Source organism: Aquila chrysaetos, assembly GCF_900496995.4.
Source record: "Aquila chrysaetos chrysaetos chromosome W unlocalized genomic scaffold, bAquChr1.4 W_unloc_4, whole genome shotgun sequence".
Taxonomy (NCBI): Eukaryota; Metazoa; Chordata; class Aves; order Accipitriformes; family Accipitridae; genus Aquila; species Aquila chrysaetos.
Genome location: NW_024470324.1, coordinates 1,789,473 through 1,809,165, shown reverse-complemented (window position 1 = coordinate 1,809,165; position 19,693 = coordinate 1,789,473). Strand labels below are relative to the sequence as shown.

The 19,693-nt window shown below is 41.3% G+C and overlaps 1 long non-coding RNA gene across 1 annotated transcript; it reads left to right on the top strand.

Moving 5' to 3' along the window:
• The first annotated feature begins 17,856 nt into the window (after positions 1–17,856).
• LOC121233058 lies at positions 17,857–19,011 on the top strand. The gene is made up of 2 exons (XR_005931848.1): positions 17,857–18,124; positions 18,714–19,011. It is a non-coding gene; the product is annotated as an uncharacterized LOC121233058 (long non-coding RNA).
• Positions 19,012–19,693: the final 682 nt, after the last annotated feature.

The window sequence follows — 19,693 nt, the reverse complement described above, 5'->3', positions numbered from 1 at the left end:
TTCCTGGGTCTCTTGAGCTCAGTCACAATAAGAGAGCAGTTTCTGTTCTCTAACTTGTTAACAACTGTGCCAAAATTGGAACTTAAAGTTATGTTGAGAGATCCCAAATCAACACTATGTGATTCATCTGATATTTGCTTTTAATCAAGTACCAGAATTTGACAGCTATCATGGGGATATGAACATAAAGCTATCATTTTGCAGTAGTCCAAAGGATGCAAAGCGTATCAAGATGAAACTATTGACTTTGCTCTTGATCTAGCACACAGAGGTGATTCATTAGGTAGCTGGGCTGAAGAAACACTTTTAACTGAGTACCATAAGATTCTTATGTAGAGAAGATTGTCTTTTTAAATGTGTTCAGATAGGAATGACATTTAGCTCATTTTCAGGGAAAACAACAGCTACGAATTTGTTTTCACATTTGGAGTTACCCTGCTTGATGCAGGCAGTATGCCAAGGAAATTCATTCTTCCTGCAATGACCTGAGAAAGTATAAGTCTTGCTTTTAAAAAACTAATTTGCCTTCATGTATCAAAACAATTTCATTACATGGAAAACTGCATGGAAATGCAGATATCACAATGTCGAAATGAATTTGCCCTCAAGTAACATTTGGAAGTGAAACTTATTTCAAGCACAAGTCCTCTGCCAGTATTCCAGGGCAAAGTTTCGTTTTTTACCTGACCCCCTCCTGCAACTTCCCATCAACACTGTAATACAGAAGGCCAACTTTTTTTTTTTAATGAAAAATTTTCAGCAATGTAAGTGTAAATATTATTTTAATAATTTGATATTCCTTTTCACCAGTGCAGCAAAATTCAAATATTCAAAATTATGTGTGTGAAGTTTTTAATTGTTATTAATTTTTACCTGGAGGATTAAGACTAACATATTTCTAAAATTTCACTCAAAAAAGCCCTAGCAAATTAATCAAGTCACTAATCACAAAAAAAAAAAAAAAGAAGTATTCCCCAGTTAGATTTTATGAAACTATTATGTCCATGAACTTTGGGTCCCCAAAAGCAAGTTTATCATACATGACTAAATATCGAGAGCAAATCTCTCAACTTGCTCTGGAGGACTGCTCCAGAGCTATCTGCTCATGAACACAAATCAATGCTGAGCCAGACTAACACCATCCATAAGCTGAGAGGAAGGGAGCAGGATGGAAAGGCTACTTACAGTCCAGCTGAAACTTAACAGGACATTTAGATAGCTGTATATATAGCATTGGAGTTCAAAAGGCTAATTGCAAACCAGAATAGCCCAACCATTGCAAAGGGGCACATGCCAGACACATGTAGAATTATTCAAGCCATCAAGCTACTTGCACCAACCTATGGAATCAATTAGCAAACATTCAACTGGAATCAAAGGTTATTTAATATATAAAGGAAGCCATGACTAACAAGCAGACTTCTGCTGTTGGACAGCTATACTCTGTGTGCTGCTGTACAACCAGCAACACTCTAGAGTATCGTTCTTGCTACAAAAGGTACCCTGTGATGGGGCTGGCATCAAGCTGCGTTCATGAAAGGAGACGTCAAAGGTCCCTACTAGTAGGAAAGACAAACTTAAGAGAAAAAGCTAACAATAATCATCTCAGTCTTGTTATAGCCCACTAAGAATGGATATAGTTTAACTTTGATCTCTCCTTATGCTGTTTTAGCACAGCCAACTTTGTGGTTTTTTGTGTTTTATTACCACAGGTGAGAAGCTCATTTCCTTTTAAAAGCAAATAGATACAATGTTTTTAATACCGTTCACTCTCTGCTTAGTACAGTTTTTTGTTTAAAAGAAACAGTTGGCCTATAAGTCTATCAGAAACAGCAGTGTATGTTAACTAGATGTGTCTTCCCACCCAAACAGGAAATTCTGCAAGTTTCCATTTATAAATAAGTATCTTTTTCCTATAGTGCATGGCAAATAGCCATAACATGACTAATATGGCGTACTACTTGTGGTTTAACCCTAGCTGGCAACTAAGCACCACACAGCCGCTCGCTCACTCCCCCCTGGTGGGATGGGGGAGAGAATCGGAAGAGTAGAAGTGAGAAAACTCGTGGGTTAAGATAAAGACAGTTTAACAGGTAAAACAAAAGCCATGCACACAAGCAAAGCAAAACAAGGAATTCATTCACCACTTCCCATCGGGAGGCAGGCGTTCAGCCATCTCCAGGCAAGCAGGGCTCCATCACGCGTAATGGTTGTTTGGGAAGACAAACGCCATCACTCCAAATGTCCCCCCCTTCCTTCTTCTTCCCCCAGCTTTTTATATGCTGAGCATGACCTCATATAGTCCGGAATATCCCTTTGGACACTTGGGGTCAGCTGTCCCAACTGTGTCCCTTCCCAACTTCTTGTGCACCCCCAGCCTACTCGCTGGTGGGTGGGGTGAGAGGCAGAAAAGGCCTTCACTCTGTGTAAGCACTGCTCAGCAATAACTAAAACATCCCTGTATTATTAGCACTGTTTTCAGCACAAATCCAAAACATAGCCCCATACTAGCTATGAAGAAAATTAACTCTATCCCAGCCAAAACCAGCACACTACTGCAACCAATTATGGAACACAAATTGGTAGGGAAAAAAAAGTAAGCCAAATCCACTCCAATAATACACATACCATGTGATGAAAGACCTTTTTCATCTTCATGCATACTTTTTTGTATGTAACTGGTAAGGAGTGCTTGCTGGGGGGTGGGGGGGGGGGTGGGAAAATCAAGGCACTCTAGAAGTAACAGATTCACTTTCCATTCTTTGTAACTGAGCAAGAATTCCAACTCTCTCCATTTATATCCAATTAATTCATTTTTCTGTGCACATAATCTAATATGCTATTCTACACTGCATATTCAAGCTAAAGATTTGATTTCTGACAATGTTCGATTGCTTTTTTGTAAGGATTTTCATCAGCTTTAAGCATGAACTCAAACCAAGTAACATGTATTTCATCTTGAATTGGCTTGCTTTTTTCTGTTTTTAAGTCCCAAGTTATAGAGCCTGAAAATGTTTAATTCCTCAGGAATGGCAATTAGCCATTGGTACTTTTTGCTCATGTGAAGAAAAAATGTATAAAGAAAGGACTTTTTAAATAATTAAAATCCCTTCCTGAGCAATAGAAGAAATAACTGATTCCCAAATATATTTAATTGAACCTACTGCTATTTCAAATTCAATTTTTCTTTAATTGGTAACTGCATGTGAATTATTAACTAGCCGTCCCTGAGAACAGGATATAAAATAAAGAGAAAAGGCTTCCAATGTAGCTGGAAGATAAACTAGCATTTTTCAAGACACACTGTAGAATTTTCCCCCGTGCTGCTTTTTTATTGCTATCTACCTCAAGTTCTCCCCCTCTACTCTGCTCTCATGAGACCCCACCTGGAGTACTGTGTCCAGCTCTGGGGCCCCCAACATATGAAGGACATGGACCTGTTGGAACGAGTCCAGAGGAGGGCCGCAAAGATGATCAGAGGGCTGGAGCACCTCTCCTACGAAGATAGGCTGAGAGAGTTGGGGTTTTTCAGCCTGAAGAAGAGAAGGCTCAGGGGACACCTTATAGCAGCCTTCCAGTACCTAAAGGGGGCCTACAAGAAAGCCGGAGAGTGATTTTTTACAAGGGCATGTAGTGATAGGACAAGGGGTAATGGCTTTAAACTGAAAGAGGGTAGATTTAGATTAGATGTAAGGAAGAAGTTCTTCACTGTGAGGGTGGTGAGGCACTGGAACAGGTTGCCCAGAGAGGTTGTGGATGCCCCATCCCTGGCAGTGTTCAAGGCCAGGTTGGATGGGGCTTTGAGCAACCTGGTCTAGTGGAAGGTGTCCCTGCCCATGGCAGGGGGGTGGAACTAGATGATCATTAAGGTCCCTTCCAACCCAAACCATTCTATGATTCTAAGTTCTGCTGGAAGGTTTCCTCTAAGGAGCATACAGAAATCAGCTTGAGGATGACAGTATTACAGGACTTGCCTTCTCTGAAATGTTTAAGATTTTTAGAGGGGCTACAGGCACAAGAATTTGTACTGTGACTTCTAAAGAAGCCAAAGAGTAAGCAAGAGCTTTTTAAAAGTACCTCTGCTCATGTCTGTAACTACGCAGCCAAGAACTGTTTCCCTGTTAACCCAGTAGACAGACAAGAACGAGTCAGAGATACTCCAAGAAGCCACACAGAAATGAACACAGCCACTTACGCTAACAGCTCAAAGCACGTATAACATCTGCATATGCATATCCTTGAACAGCAATTGACAACTATAAAGTTTACTAAGGCAGCTTTTACTACTTGCTTGAAAAACTTCATATACAGTATCTCTACAGTTGAGATGTAGATTTTGTATAGCAATCTACTCCATTAAAATTTTGACAAATTAGTTCACAAAATTTAGTCTGCTCCAATCTCGATGATGGGCAAGGGAAGCTAATTGGGAGACTGCTTATACAGGTTGTCTGCCACAATGGGTGGATGACCAAATGGATGTCAAGTGACCAATTTTCTGACCAGCTGTATCAGACATTTCTACATGGATTTTTCACAGAAGAAAGAGATAGACACAACTGAACTGAATGCTTGGTTTCCTGCCACAATTTTGTCTAAAGTGACAGCACCAGAAACCCCATGATAGCAGTAAACAATAATTGCCAATTACTCCTCTCTGCAGCTTTAGCTTCATTCTTGGAATTAAGTAAAAAAAGATTATTTTTTTCCAAGAGTTATATTAAATGAACAATTTGCTCCACCCATGAATGCCTTCATCTAAATTATTAAAAAGTTAGAGACAAGAAATCAGGTACAGTATGAAGTGGGTCCAGAAGTTCAGTTTCATTCACAAAGCCAATGAGTTTTTATCACTAGATTACAGTTCTATTCTGGTACAATCTCTTGATCTCACCCCCTTAGCCTGAAAGCAGAACATTTGACTAAAAAGGATGATAACTGAATTGAATTGTATAAGAGAGAACTAAAGATGCCTGAAAGTTAATCTAGCTAGGAAAATATATATATTTTTTTTAAATTTGCATCAACAAGATCCTACATTTCATTCCGCTTTTTAAATAATGAATTTAAAAACAAAAGTTTCTTTGGCTTTTCCCAAGTTACTCAATATTTCCAGTATTACTAGAAATTACAGGTGCCTAGGTAAGAGCTACAGTACATGATTAAAGCAACACCATGATATGTTTAGCCCTGCACTGTAATTATTATCAGAAAAAATAATTACCCCTGAGGTGAAACAATTCCACCTGTTAATTTTACATATAAACTTTTAAGCTGTGTGCACAATGCAGTTGTGCAAGAGGTGTGAGACGTTCACAGATCAATTCAGCTTGCTAGAAGGAAAACATTTATGAATGTTACTCAGGCTTTTGGGAGGTGGGGTTTTTTTTTTTGGTGTTTTGTGGGAGTTTGTTTTTTTTTTGTTTGTTTTTAAATAAAAATTACCTGCAAAACAAGGCACTAGCAGATTACATAGACGAAACCTTTTGGGCAATCCCCATTATTTAGTACTGAGCAACCATACTCCAATATGGAAAAAAAGAGTAGCTGAAGCATTTCTAAGCCTTTGCATGTGGCCAAAATCAAGGCAGGGTGGAGGTTTCCATGCAAGTAAAAAATTTTAAAAAATTAAAATTAATCCAAGCATATGTATTGGCAGAGGTAAACTACAGACTTACTAGTTTATAAACCTCAGCGGTGAGTCACTGCAGATATGAGGGTACAGCTTCTGAATGTTTACTACCTGGAAATAGCATGATGAAGCCATAGCAGCAGTGTTACAAAGGGGGGATTCACAGCCTTCAGTCCGGCTGCAACAACGACATTGCCCTGTTCTCTGACATGATGCCATACCCTCATAGCCACAAATTATGCTGGTTCTTCAGAAAAAGGATTTCTTTGCTCTTTGCGTTATCAGAAAATGCCCTCGTGGCTTTTCTCACTTTCAACTTGATCAAAGACTACTCCCCTTTTAGTGGCAGAGAAACTCATCTCAAAAACTATGACCTCAACCCTGCCAGGCTGTCCAATCTTTTCAACAAACTTCTGATAGCATATGTCCATACATTTCATGTGGTTTGTTCAAACTTTTATGGTTTTAATATTTTGTACCTTCTATGAAAACTGGTTTGCTGCTAGATGAATGTATAAGTGAGATTTGATAAATCATCATATATTAACATTATGGTTGAAACAATAGACAAAGGGTAGCCGGGGAGATAATTACAAAAGTGTAGTCAAGTGATTAACTAGTAATTATTCATAAGTTTTGCAGTTCTTTGCTGACTAGATGTTCCTGTACACTAGATGAGAACAATGTTGAAACTGACCACATGTGATTGAAACTGCGTTAAGCTTCAATATCAAAGAACAAACAAGGACAAGATAAAGACTTCAAGGACAGCCAACAAGAACTTCAAATGGGTCGGTGGTCGCAAAAGCAGCCCTTCGACTAAAATGGATCCTTCATTGCGCATGATCGGATATAGGCAGTACTATGATAATCAGTTGCAATCATTTTTATGTATATGTATACTAATCTGATTAAATGCAATTAGTTATTCTATATAACCTGTTGTGCTAAAGCTGTGGCATGCATGCTAGGTGGAACTATCCCCCATGCATCCAGCTCTGCAATAAGAATGCCTGCTTTCTAAAACTCCAAACGAGTCTTAGAGAGTTTCTTCGACCGGCTTTCGGTATCATTTTGGCGACCCAGATGGGACAAGGCTTCTGAGACTCGACAAATGTGGGATCGCAGGACCTCCAGCCGGCACCGAGATTTCTTGAGGAGACCCTTGATCCCCATTCCCCGGGCTCACAAGCCAAGGCCACTGGTAAGATTTATTCAAAGGCATTCTTTTGATTAACCTGGTTCTGGTATTCTGGTCTGGTACTCTTACCTGTAAGCCTGACTAAGAGAAGTCAATAAGGAAGAGATATAAAAGGATCCTTAAAAATCTGGTATTCTGGTACAAGTACTTCTCTGGTAAAGGGTATTCGTCTCGCTGGTTGAAGGCGAAGATACTCATTTGGTTTGGTCTCAGTACTTTGATTAAGGCTTTGGTATTTGACTATTGATTTTGGATATGACCTTAGATCTCTGATTGATTCTGTTTGGTATTTTGACTTAGGCTTTGTATTTGACTTTCCAATTTCTGATTTTTGTATACTGAAGGTATTGATAATGGGAACAGGACAGTCAAGTGAACTCCCTAAAAAATCACCTCTGGGATGTGTTTTAAAGCACTGGAAACAGCTGGGGGGTGTCCGGGTGGTAACATGCAGAGAGAAGATTTGATTAAACATTGTAATCATTGGTGGCCTCTCTGTAAGCTTGATGAAGGGAAAAGTGGCCTGTGAATGGGACACTAAATTATAACACCATGTTACAACTTATGTTATTTTGAGACGTGAGCAGAAATGGGATGAAGTTATGTATTGTGATTTGTTTCTTTACCTTAAAGAATCATCCTGAGTGGCAAAGGATTGTGGAATTAATATGCCACCCAGCGATCCTTTTGTGCTAAAAGAAGGAAACAAAAAGGTGACAATAACTCAAAGGTGCTGGTTCTGCATGTAGTATTGGGCAAAGATGTTTAAAGTTATATGAGCAAGAACAAGAGGATGATACTGAAATGATAATTGGATCTCAAAGGGCCCCACCTAACTGATCCCAGAAATAGTGATGAAAGAGAGCCCATGATAGTCCTGTCGCAGGGCGAACAAGACTAACAGAGCGAAGTTATTCAAGCTCCTCTTCATCAGGCTTGGGACTGAGGGTGTGGCAACTATTAAAGTACCCTTTTCTATTGTGGATTTAAATAATTGGAAATAGCAGCTGGGAGCTATCGGAAAACCCTGATCAAACAGCCCATGCTTTTGAAACAATGATTCAGACTCAGGATCCTGATTGGAAAGACATACAAGTAATAATGGATGTACTTTTGATAGTGCAGAAAGAGAATGATCCGGAGGGCTGCTAAAACCCAGGTAGAACACAAGTGGCTTCTGGAGTATTACAGGGAACAGTGGAACAAAATTTTCCATGTACTGATCCCAAATGGGATCCTAATAATTTGGCTCAGAGAAGACTGCTAGATCAATATCAAAAATGGGTTCTATTTGGTTAGAAATGCTATACCTAAGGCAATTAACATGTCTAAATTATATGAGATTAAACAAGATAGAAAAGAGTTCCCACTGAATTTCTAAGCAGATTAAAAGATGCTGCTAGGAAATATACTAATATGGATCCTGAGTCTGAAGAAGGAAAAGCTCAATTGGCTCTTTATTTATAGGACAATCCTCTGATGATATCAGAAGGAAATTACAAAAATTACAAGGAGCAGATTCTCGAGATTGGGGAAAATTATTAGAAGTTGCTTGGGTGGCATATAGAAATAGAGATGAATTACAGAGTAAAATGAATGCAAGGTTAGTAGCTGCTCTGGAAGTAGGAGCTGGCATGGGACAAGGCAGAGGAGTTATTCCCCGAGGAAGGGGACGTGGTCGAGGAATGGGACGAGGGAGAGGAACTGGATTGGGGTCACCAGTGGGATTAACCAGCCCCTGGACCGAATCAGTGTGCATACTGTAAACAAGAAGGACACTGGAAAGGGGAATGTCCCTGAGACCTACAAGGTCACAAGTGATCCCAATTTCGACCACACAATCTCAGCAAGTTCCCCCTTTCTTGGGAAAGTTGAGTGAAAGTATCTGACAGGGACGGAGGGGAGTCTCCCAGCAGAACCTCTGGTTACAGCTAATCTGGGAGAACAGAAAATTGAATTTTTAGTTGACACTGGAGCCACCTTTTCAGTTTTAAATACCTTAGAGGGGAGTTAAGTTCTGAAGAAATTGGTGTTGTTGGTGCGACAGGTGAACGAGAGACTAGACCCTTCTTTAAACCTTTGACAATGAAATTAGGAAAGCAATGGGTCACTCATCAGTTTCTGTATTTGCCAAATTCTCCTAAACTCCTGTTAGGGAGAGACCTACTTGAGAAATTGGAAGCAGAAATTAAATTTAAAATGGTGAGATTAAAATTCTAATTCCAGAAACTAAACAATTGAAGCAGTGGCTTTGTTGTTACAGGATGGTCACGAAAGCAGAGGATCATACCAGTCGAAGTAAATAATGCTGTAATTCCAGTCATCTGGGCTGGGGAAGTTCCTGTAAATCCAAAAGGCAGACCTGTGAGAATTGATTTAAAGCCAGGATCGAGTCGGTAAGAATTAAACAATACCGCCTAAAACTGGAAAGTCGGAAAGGGTTAGTACCAATAATAAAAATTTCTAAAGTACAAATTGTTAATAGATGTGAATCCAAATATAACACCCCAATCTTGCCTGTTAAAAGCTAATGGTAAAGATTACAGATTAGTTCAAGACCTCAGAGCGATAAATCAAATAGTACAAGATATTCATCCGGTGGTAGTAGCAAATCCTTATACTTTGTTAACAACCCTAACTGAGGAGATTGAAGTAGACGGACGCCTGTAATCTTGAGAGCAGAGCAGACGACCCTTTATTGCTAAAACACACCACATACTTATAGTCACATATTCTGCAAAGTCACTGTACACGCGCACAAGCATAAAATATGATTGGTTATATCAACACTGTACACACGCATATAAACATAAGATATAATTGGTTATACTAACTCTGCACACGTGCATAAACATAGGACATAATTGGTTATACCAACTAAAACATGCGAGACTTGTCTCAGTCTAATTGGTCAGATAAACTGCCAAATTGAGGTTCTTTGTGCCAAGTTCCCTTTATCATGGAATGCGCACCTGTGTTCTTCTAATTGGCATCTTTCTTTTTTGTCTTCTTGTTTATTCTGTTCAAGGTCTTCTAAAGGCGTCTGGAATGCTCTTGTGACCGTTAGCTAAATATGTGTCCACACCTAACAGAGAAACAAGAAGGGTTCACAGTGTTAGACTTAAAAGATGCCTTTTTCTGTATTCCCTTGGATCCCAATAGTTAAGAGCTTTTTGCTTTTGAATGGGAAAATCCTGAGACTGGAGAAAAACACAATAACATGGACAGTCTTGCCTCAAGGCTTTAAGAACAGCCCTACAATTTTTTGGAATCAATTGGCACGAGAATTAAAGATTTGGAAGAAAGACAATAATCAAGGAATCTTGTTGCAATATGTGGATGATCTGTTAATTGCAGCTGAGACAGAAGAACAATGCACAAAGTTAACTATTAGCCTTTTGAACTTTTTGGGAATCAGTGGATATTGAGTGTCAAAAGAAAAAGCCCAAATAACCCAGAGAGAAGTAACTTATTTGGGTTTTGAAATCCTGAAAGGACAGAGACAATTAGGAACTGAGAGAAAGGAGGCAATTTGTCGTCTCCCTGAGCCTAAGACTCTAAAAGAATTGCGAGCATTTCTGGGAATGGTTGGGTGGTGTCGCCTGTGGATTGCAAATTATGGCTTCCTGGTCCGACCTTTATACGAGCAGCTCAAAACCTCAAACAATGGATTTATAGATTGGACTGATGCCAGGAAAGCTGCTTTCAAAGAACTGAAACAGGCTCTAATGGAGGCGCCAGCCCTAGGCCTGCCAGATCTCACAAAGACATTTGAACTCTTTACTCATGAAGAAAAGGTATAAGCTCTGGGTGTCCTGGCCCAATACCTGGGACCAAGTCGCAAGCTGTGGCCTACTTCTTGAAGCAATTAGACAATGTGAGTCTGGGATGGCCTGGTTGTCTGAGAGCCGTCTCTGCAACTGTGCTATGATCCAAGAAGCTCGCAAGTTCACCCTATGACAGAGAGTTACAGTGTATGTTCCCTACATGGTGATCACTGTGCTCGAACAGAAAGGGGGCATTGGTTATCCCCTAGTAGAATGCTGAAATATCAAGTGGTGTTGCTGGAGCAAGTTGATGTTTACTTAAAAACTACTACTATCGTTAACCCTGCTGTGTTTTTAACAACTGATCAAGTTGAAGGAGAATTGGAACATGACTGCCTGCAGACAATTGAAGAAGTCTACTCCAGCCGACCGGATCTCCGAGATGCACCACTGGAAGAAACAGATTGGGAACTATAAACTGATGGAAGCAGTTTTCATTCGTGAAGGAAAACGTTTATCAGGATATGCGGTAACCACTACTGAGAAGGTAATTGAATCATTGCGAGCTTTGCCTTCGAATGTATCTGCCCAAAAGGCTGAATTGATAGCTCTTACTCGAGCACTGGAACTAAGTCAAGGAAAGCGAGTCAACATTTGGACAGACTCAAAGTATGCTTTTGGAGTAGTACATGCACATGGAGCAATATGGAAAGAAAGAGGACTGTTATCTGCACAAGGAACCACCATTTGCATGCAGAACAAATACTGAAATTGTCAGAAGCCATTCAAAAGCAACAGCAGTCGCGATAATGCACTGTAAAGCACATCAGTCAGGTAGGACTGTCCCTGAAACAGGTAACCGATTGGCTGATAGAGCTGCTAAAGAGGCTGCAAAAAGGCATCCTAGCACTAGTTCCAGAGAAAAGTGTAAATTTGCCTAAAGAAGCTCCAAATTATAATGAAAAGATGAAGAATTAATTATTAAATTGCAGGCTAACAAAATGAGCAGGATGGGCTGTAACACCACAGGTCAAATAATAGTCCCACCCGCAATAATGAGAGAAATTGCCTGGGCTGAACACAACAAAGTACATTGGGAACAGAAAACCTTGTTAAGCATTTACAAAAGTGTATTTTGAGTAGAGATATGACAAAGATTATTTGAACAATTACAATTGGATGTGAAATTTGTATACGCAATAATCCCAAAACCAGTAATAAAACATTTTGGAATTACTAAAGAAGGAAATTCTCCAGGAGAATATTGGCAAATCGATTTTACAGAATTGCCCCGAAAAGAAGGATATGATATATCCTAGTTCTAGTTGATACTTTCACTGGGTGGCCTGAGGCTTTCCCTTGTCGCACCAACAAAGCAAGAGAAGTAGTTAAAGTCTTGCTCAAAGAGATAATACCAAGGTTTGGGGGCCTGTAGGAATGTCATCTGACAATGGCCCTCATTTTATAGCAAAGATTGTAAGACAGTTGAGCAAGGTATTGTCTATAGATTGGGACTATCACACCCCATATAGACCACAAGCAAGTGGGAAAGTAGAAAGAATGAACTATACTCTCAAGCAACAGCTGAGTAAAATTTGTCAGGAAACCTCACTTACATGGGTTAAAGCATTACCCATGGCTCTATTAAGAATCAGAGTACAGCCAAAAGGGAAAGGAAATTTAAGTCCTTATGAAATGTTATATGGAAGCCATATCAAGGGTCCTATGTTCCAAATACCTTGAGCGCTTTTGAGATATGTCTTTAAAGGGTGTTATGATTTCTTTAGGAAACTCTTTACAAGAACTTGTCAGTATGTCTCCACAGCTGGACCCTTAGAATTGGACACAGCAGCGCATCCCTTCCAACCAGGAGATTGGGTATATGTAAAATGTGGACTTCAGAACCACTAGCTGAGAAGTGGAAAGGAGTATCAAGTAATTTTAACAACATATACAGCAGTAAAGGTTTGGGGAAAAGGACCTTGGCTTCACTATTCAAGAATAAAGAAAGCACCAACAGGGAATTGGAAGTCTAAAGAAACCGTCCTTTGAAATTGAAAATCTATAAATAAGTTTCATGCTATGTACTTGGGAGAACAATTGTGTAAAGCTTATAATATTGGGTTGTTATTAGGGATATTGTCAGGGGCAGTAATCCTTTTGTGTGTTATAGGTTTTAAATATTTTCTTTTAAGTTGTTCTAAACATAAGATAAATAATAGTAGATGTAAAATTACAAAGGCAGAATCAATTGACATAAAAGAATCTGTAGTATAAGATAAACAAAATGAAGCGATTATTGTCTGAATTACTAATCCTGATATTAGTCGTCCCTGTGATTTTGATAAAAGACAATCTAGTTTTCAATTGATTCAAGGTTTTGCGAAGGTACAAAATTTAACCTCAATAACAGCCTGCCTTCGATTCCAAAGTCAGCTGAAAATCCAATTCCATGGGGAATATTGACATTGAATTAACCAAAACTTGGGAAAAGATGTGGGACAATGAGAATCAGTTTAGCAGATTAAATTGGACGGATTTGGATGGCAATTATTCTTTAAACTTTGAAAGAAGGAATTATAGCATTTTGAATTGTAACATTACCAAACCATCCACCTCATGGGCAAAAGAATTAATTTATCGTCCTTCAGGAGAAACTTGTACAAACACCCTTGGGGCTGCCAATTGCCAAAACCATGGAGACAAGTGCAGAGTGGAACTTGGGATCATATTCAAAATATGAATGGTGTTTGGAATTTACTGGAGTTACAGGGCCCTTATTAGATCCACCCAGAGCCAGAACTATCTATGGGAATTTAGATTGGACTAGACAAACAGAGAAAATCACACATCCTAAATGGATCTGTACGAAAGTCTATACTTGTAATTCCTCTGACCCAGAAGTTCAAAGACTTTATCCAGTAGCTAAAGCTCTAAGATGGGGATGTGCTTGTAGAAATTATAGTAATGTTTTAAATGATACTTGGTCCCCCTTAATAATGGAAGGAAATTTGGCCGAATTGACTGTATTAAAGGACAGGTGGAAAGTTTAGGACTAACTGTTTGGGTGAGTAGTGATGGTATGTGGTCCACTCACCTTCCCATGAAGGACAAGACTAAACAATGGACTTTAGGCTTACTAACTTTATGCCCTCTCTGGAAGAAATCCCCTTACGGCCTCGATGGTGGAATTAGGTAAAACGAGAAGATGATTCTGGCAATCACAAGTACTGGAACCAAAATAGGATGGGTATTGGAATCTATATTCTTACCACAGTTAACAACTCTTCAAAATAAAATTACTCGCCACAATCTTTCACTCCAAGTAGAAACATTAGCTAATGCTACTCAAACTGGGCTAAATGAACTCAATGCGCAAGTACAGGCTACTAGTAAAATGGCATTGCAAAATCATTAGCTTTAGACTTCCTACTACTAAAAGAACATGGAGTATGTGGGTACATTGGATTTTCAAATGATTCGTGTTTATCCACATACCAAATGTGACAGATGATTTAAACCATCAGATAGAATAAGACATGTAGCTCAAAGTAATAGGGAATTGAGATCAAACATAGAAAGTTTTGGCTAAACAAAATATTTCAAAACTTTGGATTTTCTCTGGATGGTTAGCTGGGCTTTTGCAAAATGTAATTGTGATTGTTATCATCATTGTATAATCTGTGTCGCTTTTAGCTGTCTTAAGCTGTGACACGATCTGTATTCAGGTGAGACTACTAAAGAATTAGTAGCCTCAAACAGAAAGGGGGGAACTGATAGCATATGTCCATACATTTCATGTGGTTTGTTCAAACTTTTATGGTTTTAATATTTTGTACCTTCTATGAAAACTGGTTTGCTGCTAGGTGACTGTATAAGTGAGATTTGATAAATGATCATTTAACATTATGGTTGAAACAATAGACAAAGGGTAGCGGGGGAGATAATTACAAAAGTGCAGTCAAGACCACTCTAACAGGTGTCCCCATTTTTCTTCTTTGGTTCCTGCCACCATTGTAGCGAAGTGAGTTAAGAGAGTCTACCTGATTATTCCACATGTGTGCTGGGTGATTCCCCCTTTGGTGTGTGGCTACCCATCCCACCAAGTAAGTTCCCTATTTGACGATATTCAAAATCTCCTCCCATTTTTCTCTTTGCCACACGGGTACCCAGTTAACCTCCCACTGATTCTGTTCCCAGAAGGGGAGCCACTCGGTGCACCCTTTAAACACCGTATATGAATCCGTATAAATGAGTATGGGTTCTCTGTTCACAGCTTCTCTTTCTATCACACTCCAAACCTCTATCAACTCCCTACCTTGGCACTTCCCTCACCTACTGTTATGTTTTTCTCTTTTCCATTAATTTCTTTTTTCCCTCTTTTCCCTCTCCTGTCTCTTTTATCTTTTTTCCCCCCACCAGTCTCTTTCCCTGGTTTTCCTCTTTTCCCTGTCCTCTCTCTTTTACCTCTTTTCCCTCACCTGTGTCTTTTCCCTCGGCAGTCTTTTTACCTCTCTTCCCTCGGTGTCTAATTTTCCCACTTGCCCTCGCCTCCCTTTTCCCTCTCATTCCTCAACACTCTTTTCCCTTGACTGTCTGTTTCCCTGCTTTCCCTCAACTCTCTCTTTTCCCTCGCCAGTCTCTTTTAGATCTCTTCCCTCGCTGCCTTACTTTCCCACTTGCACTCGCCTCCCTTGTTTCCCTCTCATTCCTCAACTCTCTCTTTGCCCTCATTCCCCTTGCCAGTCACTTTTCCCTGCTTTCCTCAACTCTCTCTTTCCCTCTTTTCAATCTCTCTTCTCCCTCTTTTCCCTTGCCTCTCTCTCTTCCCTCATTTCCCTCTACTCTCTCTTTTCTCTCTTTTCCCTCAACTCTCTTTTCCCTCTTTGCCTCGCCTGTCTCTTTTACCTCTTTCCCCTCGCCTGTCTCTTTTCCCTGGCTTCCCTCTTTTCCACGAACTCTCTCTTTCCCTTTTGCCCTCGCACCTCCCTTTTCCCTGATTCCCATCAAATCTCTCTTTTCCATCTGTAAGAGTCGGTCAGAAAATCAGCATTGTCTCAACATTGTCATCAGGAACATGAACAGTACATTACCTGACAACGGCCTGTTTGGAGCGCAGCGGCCAATCCCAAGGACAGAATGTGCGGTACAGGCTCCTGGAAGGTACCTGGCTAGAGCCGTTAGAGATAACCACATAGCTACTGTCAAAAAGGATGGATTGCAACCGTTGCCATAACATCGATGAAGAAATCATGAACTCTAGACGAACTTTGCTTCATTATAATACCAAAACACACCTCCTGGTCGAAGGCCCCCCTCCAAGACTTACCACGCCTCAGACACTGACCCTGCGCCTGCGTGATAGCCTCGCTCGAGAAGGGCGGCGATATGATAATTGTATTCTGAGAAGGGCGGAGACTCCTGAGGCAGAGGTGGAGCAAGGTGTGTTACTAAACATAAAAGATGACTTCTGAACAATGGGAATTTGAAGCTTCCCCACCAAGGACCACGACGATCGACGACGCAGCATTAGCTGGACCCGGGACCGTTAGGACATCTTGAGATCAGCGGTAGTAGCTATAACCTCTCTTTCTCCTCTCTCTAAACTTAACTTTACTTTTTCCTTTCTCTCACCCATCTCTAACTATCTCGTGCCTCTTCACAGGCAATACAATAAAGTTTTACTGTGTGATTACTGCTATCCCCTTTGGTGTTGGTCACCTTAATTTTGCACTTTTGAGATCGTAGCAAACGAACCATCACACGAGTCCACCGAGTGGACCGTGACACCATCTTTCCAAAGAACTCTCTCTGTTGTGGACACATATTTAGCTAACAGTCGCAAGAGCATTCCAGACGCCTTTAGGCGGCCATGAACAGAATAAACAAGAAGACAAAAAAAGAAAGATGCCAATTAGAAGAACACAGGTGCGCATTCCACAATAAAGGGAACTTGGCACAAAGAACCTCAATTCGGCAGTTTATCTTGACCAATTAGACTGAGACAAGTCTCGCATGTTTTAGTTGGTATAACTAATTATGTTTTATGTTTATACGCGTGTACAGTGTTGATATAACCAATCATTAAGTGTAACTAAGCGCGTGGACAGCACATGCTAACCAATCAACAGATGGCTTACGCATGAGCAGGAACTAGAAATAATATATAAACCGAGCTATTTGTACAATAAAGGGGCTTCACTTGATCACATTGGTCTGTGTGATGTCCTGAACCTCCGCAATTGGCGCCCGAACAGGGACCCTCGGATCGGTGTTGAATTCTACGACAGGAGCCGACGGAGAGAGGGAGCGGAGAAGCCGGCCGAAACAATCCCTGCTGCCCCGGCAGGATGACACGAGCCTCAGCTGAGCTGGGAAGACAAGGAAGCACGCGCAAGTGAATAGAAAAACGGAATCTCGCCCTAATCAGGTGAGCGGTCGGAGAAGGAGATGGGGTTGGACAAAGAGCAAGAAGCGGTCCTAAATCTCCTTCAACATATTCTCTCTAAGAGAGGGCTGAAATGCGATAACTCCATAATAAAGGGGTTACTTTTATGGGCTTGGGAGAGAGAACTTATTCCGACTATAAATGTTGCATTTGAAGTAGCGACTTGGGATGATATAGGCAAGGGCTGTGGGACACTATTAGCGCCGGGGGAGATAAGACAAAGGAAGCAACAAATGCAACGCACTGGAAGGTAGTTCGAGATGTGCTGCAGGCAATGAGGGTGGAACGGCAGGCAGCCGCTGCTGTCTGCGTGGCGGTGATCCCTTCTGATGCCTCCATGTCAGCTGCGTCAGCCTATCCCACTGCAGTTAGAGGGACATTTTCTACGCAGCTGTCTCTACCCCCCCGAGCATCCATTTCTGCTAGTGCTGAGACGTCTGTACAACACAGCCTTTGCCTATACCCAGCCAGGTCGCTGGTGCCGAAAGTATCCCCCTGCCTGTTACTCCACGAGAAACGGGGAATTAGGGGGGGCCGCTTGTCGCCCGATCGACTCGGAGGTGACAGACTCGGAGGTGATTAATGTGGATAGACAGATTGTAGAAGGAAGGAACCATCATCATCAGTAGTACAGTGGAAGAGCTCCTAAGAGAGGTGGTGAACCAGTTACAAGAACTGACAGTACGATCAAAAGAACCAGAAGTGAGGAGATGTTCATCCTCCCCCGGAAGGGCCCTCTAGAAAGGGTGAGAGAAGGCAAGAGAGCGAAGATTTTGGCCGTATGCCGGTCTCACTGTCCTTACCACCACCGCACTTTAATCCATCCCGCCTCTCGGAGCCGAAGACGGTGGAACCATCGCGCCCGCGATAGATGCGGAGCCGCCTGCAACAGCCGCTGCAGACGAGAGAGAGAGGCATTGGAGGGGAGTAATAAAAAACACCCTTGTGGAAGGGACTATGATTCAAGCATTCCCAGTTGTTATACAGAATAACGGACTGAAAAGATGGGAGGCGTTTGACTGGAAAGTCCTTGAGAAATTAAAGACTGCTGTGAGTCAATATGGAATCAAATCTACGTTAGCCCAAAATTGCTACAATTCATCTTTCTGCTGATACGCTGATCCCTCAAGATATTATGCAAATAGTATGGTTGTTTTGGAACCCTCACAAATGTTAGTATTTTTGCGACATTGGGAAGCGCTCTGTGATCGGGAACAGGCAACTCCACGACAGCCAACAGATCCCTTATGGGGAGTAACCACGCAGATGTTGATGGGTACTGGACCCTTCGGCAGGGAATGCCCAGGTGCAATGTATCACCGAGGTTCATCATCTATCACAGAATTTGGGTATCAAGCCCTTATTACCTTACCAGACAAGATGCGAACCCATGTTTTTACTCAGGTGAAACAAGGGCCTAATGAACCTTTCGCACAATTTATTGATAGACTGCATAAGGCAATTTTTGATCATCCTGACATGGACGCCATGAAAGAGAAAGTATTCAAAATGATCGCTTTTGATAATGCTAATGAGAAGACACGCCAAGCATTGGGTAATTTGCCAAAAACTGCGGAGGTCGCTGACATGATAGAATACATGAATCGATCAGTGGATTCGCAGAAAGCAGCTTATGTTGCCGCAGCTGTACAAGGAGCTATAAAGCCTTTCTGATAAAGCCAGTAAGAAACCCTTGGTCAAGTGTTTTAATTGTGGCAAACTTGGACACATCAGGAGCCAATGTAAAGCTTCTGCTAGTAAAAGGTGGTGCAACAGTTGTAAGAAAGATAAACACCCACCCAAGAATGTAGAAAGAAGGGAAACTTTACACCGAGCGCGAAGGCCCCTCGCGCGACGACACAAATGCAAGGGGCTTGGGCTGCCAGCCCTCAGGCAGCCTCACAACTGCCAGATCCGCCACTGCAGGAAGCTCCGGAGTGGACGTGGAAACCGCAGTAGACATTACTGGTGGATGCAGGAGTCCACTTGGTGGATAGCAACATAGAAGGACCATTAGGGTTTGGGCTTAGTGCATTTTAATAGGGCGATCTTCAACGGCTCTAAAAGGAATTCTGGTAGTCCCAGGACTTATTGATGCAGATTATTGTGGGACTGTGAAAATTATGATCCACGTTTTAATCCCTCCTGTTTCTATTCCTAAAGGTACCAGAATAGCACAATTAGTTCCATTCAGGTCGTGTGTTCCGAACCCAGGTGAAGTACAACGTGGAGATGGTGGATTCGGCTCCACCGGGGAACCGCAAGTATATTTTGCCATGGACATAACAAAAGGTAAACCAAAAAGTAGTGCATTGGAAGGGCCTGACGGAGTTGTCATCAAGAACCGATGACAATCGATACAGGAGCTGACGTTACAATTATTTCACGATATATTTGGCCTCCATCATGGCCATTGATCAATCCAAATTTTGGTATTGCAGGGATAGGGGGCACAAACCACCTTAGTAAGTCAGCTACCGATTACATTTATGTTCCCCGACGGTACGCATGTTACGACACGTCCGTATGTCATGACTACCCCAAAGGAATTGTTTGGCCTCATAGGCCGTGACTTACTGAGCCAAATGAAAGCAACATTAGTGACCCATCCTTTTTGGGAGCGGTCACTGGGGCAGCCAATCTTA